This window comes from Neodiprion virginianus, chromosome 2, assembly GCF_021901495.1.
Source record: "Neodiprion virginianus isolate iyNeoVirg1 chromosome 2, iyNeoVirg1.1, whole genome shotgun sequence".
Classification (NCBI taxonomy): Eukaryota; Metazoa; Arthropoda; class Insecta; order Hymenoptera; family Diprionidae; genus Neodiprion; species Neodiprion virginianus.
Genome location: NC_060878.1, coordinates 11,807,667 through 11,812,258, shown reverse-complemented (window position 1 = coordinate 11,812,258; position 4,592 = coordinate 11,807,667). Strand labels below are relative to the sequence as shown.

Sequence of the window (4,592 nt, the reverse complement as noted above, 5' to 3'; positions counted from 1 at the left end):
GGCGATCTGGCGCGCTTTTGAGGAAGCGGGAGTCCCGTCGCCGTTAAGGAATATTGTTGAAGAGATGTATAACGGCTGCTCCACCCGTGTGCGAACGTCTGAAGGGTACACGGACCCCGTCACCATCCGCTCCGGAGTGCGTCAAGGGTGCCCGATGAGCCCTGTGGCGTTTAACCTGGCGCTGGAACCGGTGCTGCGTGCAGCATCGGCCCACCCGACGGGTTACACGCTGCACGGCCATCGGCACAATCTACTTGCTTATGCCGACGATCTGGCTTTGATTTCAGACACTCCGGAGGGGATGGAGGCGCTATTAGGGGCAGTGGAGGCTGCGGCGGGTGGGATAGGACTTCGGTTTAAGCCCGCAAAGTGCGCCACGCTCCACATGGGGCGTGGACGCGGTGGCCGAGTTCTTCCCACCCGCTTCACCCTCCAGGGTCAAGAAATGACGGCTCTGGCGGAGGGGGAGCCTTACCTGCACCTGGGGATCCCGACTGGCTACCAGGTGAAGCAGACCCCGCTGGTGACGGTCCAGGAGCTGGAACGCGACCTCCGAGCCGTTGACGAGTCCCTCCTCACCCCGTGGCAGAAGGTTGAGACGGTGGCAACTTTCATACTGCCCCGTCTTGACTTCTCGTTGCGGGGAGCACATGTGGAGAAGGGTCCTCTGACGGCAGCCGACAGGCTAGCTAAGCGCCTGGCCAAGTCCTGGCTAAACCTTCCCCAGAGGGCTAGCGCGGAGGTGGTCTTCCTCCCTCCCAGTAGGGGGGGATGCGGACTGCTTCCTCTGGCTGACCTTGCCGACGCCCTGACCATCGCTCACGCCTTCCGGATGTTATCCGCGGCCGATGCGGTGGTCAGGGAGTTGGCATGGAGCTCACTGGGGCGGGCGGTGTCCAGGAAACTTGGACGGGACCCGTCGCGCTACGACCTGGCGGCCTATCTTTCCGGTTCGCTGGAGGATGGGCTTGCCAGAGACGGGGGGGACACTTCCTCACTGTGGTCGAGGGCTCGGAATGCGGCGAGGAGGAGCGCGAAGGCCCTGGGCCTGAAGTGGCGATGGTCTGCGGAGCTTGGGGAGCTGGCCGTGGAGATCCGGGGCTCGGCTGGACGGACGACGGTGGTGCCACCGCGAGCACGAGGCCAAATTGTACGCCGACTGCGGGCGGCATGGGCGGAACACTACAGTCTGCGATTGCTCGGGAAGCCAGACCAGGGGAAGGTGTTCGAGGTGTCGTCGTGGTCGAGGTATTCCAACCACTTCCTCCGCGGCGGCAGCTTCACCCGCTTCGCTGATTGGCGCTTTGTTCACCGCGCGCGCCTGGACGTCCTGCCCCTTAACGGGGCACGACGCTGGGGCGACGGTGACAAGCGTTGCCGGCGTTGCGGGGGAGCACTCGAATCCCTTCCCCACGTGATCTGCCACTGCCGCCCGCACTCGGCCGCATGGCAGCTGCGGCATGATGCCATCGTCGCCCGCCTAGCGAAGGCGAACCGCCTGCCGGGGCAGCTCCGGGTTAATAGGCGGGTTGAGGGGGTGGACGACGAGCTGGGGGCTCTCAGACCTGACATCGTGGTCAGGCACGAGCCCTCAAAGAGTATCGTCATCGTCGATGTGACCGTGCCTTTCGAGAACCGTAGAGTAGCGTTCGATGAGGCCAGGGGCCGTAAGATCTTGAAATATAAGCCCCTGGCCGATGAGCTCGGAAGGCGCGGTTACCGGGTGACGGTCTCTGCGTTCGTCGTCGGCGCCCTCGGCTCATGGGATCCGAGGAATGAGTCGGTGCTGAAGCAGCTGCATATCGGTAGTCGGTATGCAGCGCTGATGCGCCGGCTCATTGTTTCGGAGACCATCCGATGGTCACGAGACATATACGTGGAGCACGTCTCGGGCGTCAGGCAATATCGCGTGCCTGAGATTAGCGGACCCTTGGGGAGTGATGCGGGAGCAAATCTAATAGAAAATTCAAACGGCGAGAGGCCGCCGCTCACGGGCCAAATCTAGACTGCGTCCCAATACATTTTAACTTTTTAATCTTCTAACTCTCTTTTTTTAATCTTAAGCTATACACTGTTTTCTTCTTTTATTCTTTCCACTAGAATTTAAGGGCGGTGGCCGGTAGGGGTCATGCCCTACATTTTAAACTTTTATACACATTTAAGCTACATATTTTAATGCATGCTATTTTACCTACATACTTATTCTTTTATCTCTACTCTTTTATATTCATTTTCCTTCTTTTCTTTATTTATTTTTCATATTTCTTTTATTTATTTTTAATAAGTTGCATGCACTCCAGGATTAGTCCCTGGAGCGCATGTAACTCGATTTTATTGTTAAAACCAAAGATGTCCGTTTCTTCTATTTTAGTACCTTTTTATTGTTTATTTTTTGTTGTATTACAACTTTATATCTATTTTCTTTTTAAGCCACCGCCAGGGGCGAGATCTGTATTTATATCACCCCCGGGCAAACATTTGTAAGCCCGGGGGAACATTGTTTGTTTTAATAAACGCCCTTTAATCTGTTCTTATCAGCTTAATATCTGATACGCTCCCCATTGGGGAGCCAGTATATTAATCTGATTTTTGGAAGGTGGTGGAGTGTCAGGGGCTTGCTCCGGCTTCGCCGCGGGTCGACCCTGCATTGCAGTACCGTAGGGAGCAGGCCCACTAGGACATTTAATATCAGAGCACTCCGCCACCTTCCAAAAATCAGTTGGATAGGTTAGCTGATTTTTAATTTTTTAAATTTTTAGATTTTTATTTTTTAATTTTTGTTTTTATCGTATTATATATACACTTTTATTTATACACTTGTATATATTTATTTTTACACTTTGGATTTTAGTTATTTATTTATTTATTCTATTTATTATTAGCTAGGCTATTAGTTTTAATCCCGCCGAGACGCGATCGGGACGTGGTTTAAGTGCGCGAGTGTTGTGCCGCGGGTGTGTGCGCCTCCCCCGCTTCGTCCCCCCGTAGAGTGTGCGGCGGAACTCCCCGGGACATCGCGCCGGTGGGTGGACCCGTCAGAGGTAAGTGGTGCCTTTCTTTCTCTCTTCTGTCTCTTTCCCCCGGCCATACGGTGCCGATTGCGAGGCGACCTTGCTTAGTCGTTCTCGCGCGGCACTAGGTCGGTTAATCCCTTACCCCACCCCTAGTTTCCGTCACTGTAGCGAGCCGTCGCACCAACACTTGTTGGTGCCCTTGTGACGGTGAGTTGCAGTGTCGGTTGCGCTCCCATCCTAAACGCGTTAAGACTCAGCGGGTTGTAGCTGCTGGAAGACCGACTGCAAGTGCGTCGGCACGAGGGTTGGTCTCTCCGGCTTCAACAACCCAGAGTCAACGTAAGTCTCGAAGTTTCTCTGAGGAAATAGCGCGAGTTATTCCCTCGGCGACAGCTTCGAGATCCTTCTACCATCACGTCTGTCGTTGCCCGAGGTCGGGGACGACTGAAACACGTCTGACCTGCCAAAGGTGCGACAGGCTGGTGCTGCCCCCCCGGCGGTCAGTAGCCGAACCGATTGGCGCGAGTCATAGGTCGGTACTGCGGGCCGTCGGTAACTTATCCTCCCCCTCTGTTACCGACTCTCTCTTCAGGTAACAGAGGCAATACCGACTATCGCTTTTTCTTTTCAACTCCTCTGATAACCCGTCTTTTACCCCAATCCTTTTCTATCTCCCCTTTCTTTCTTCTTTTCTCAAGGCACCGCTGAATCGGCGGCTTCGCTTAGCGGCGTGATGGAAGTCTTCGTGGACTTCCCGTTCCCGGACGAGTTCCGCTGCCAAGATTGTTTTCGAGGTGGCAGGGGTAGGGGGACATGGGCGGTGGGGGCGTTTAGGGCGCACGCCGACCTTAAAAAACACCTTAGAAAATACCACCCAGAGCGCGGGATGAAGTTCCGCTGCGGTGTGTGTGGCTTCATCGGCGAGGGGGGGTATCCCCTCAAGGCGGTGAAGCTGCACCACGAGCGGGCCCATCCCGCGCCAGTTATAGATGGTCGGGGTGCGCCTGAAGCACCCGCGGCGCAACAGCCGCGCACTGTTGACGAGGGCCGTGAGCGGCCAATTATGAACTTTTTCAGCGCTGCGGCGCCTGTGGGTCGGACACGGGCGGCGAGGACATCAACGACGACGACGGCGACGGCGGGCTCCAGCAGGGCTACCACCACCACACGCCCTGCCACCACCAGCGGGACGTCGAGGACGACGCGGCAGAACACCAGCCACCCACGGAGGAGCGACGAGACCGCCCGTACAACACCTGTGGCGCCCGCCACTACGACCGGGTCTGGAGCGCGGTGCAGTACCAGTCGGCTGCCGGCAATGAGGAGGACCCCAGAGGCACCCCGTTTCTCCAACGACGGGGTGCGGAGGACCAGCGGGGGTCAACGCGGCTCTCCGGGGGCCCGACTCACCATCCACGAGGGCCCCCTGACGAGGAGGAGGAGAGCCGCCAGCGTGCCGGTCGAGCCGACTCCACCACCAACGTCCACCACCACCAGGAGGGGCACCGCGACCAGACCACTGCGGACATCCCCGGGAACAAGGGGGGCACAACATCTCCGCCCCGCCGCAACCCCATC

The 4,592-nt window shown here is 57.1% G+C and overlaps 1 non-coding gene across 1 annotated transcript; it reads left to right on the top strand.

The window, feature by feature from the left end:
• The first annotated feature begins 2,496 nt into the window (after positions 1-2,496).
• Positions 2,497-2,679, top strand: LOC124299402 (U2 spliceosomal RNA). The gene has a single exon (XR_006906996.1). It is a non-coding gene; the product is annotated as a U2 spliceosomal RNA (small nuclear RNA).
• Positions 2,680-4,592: the final 1,913 nt, after the last annotated feature.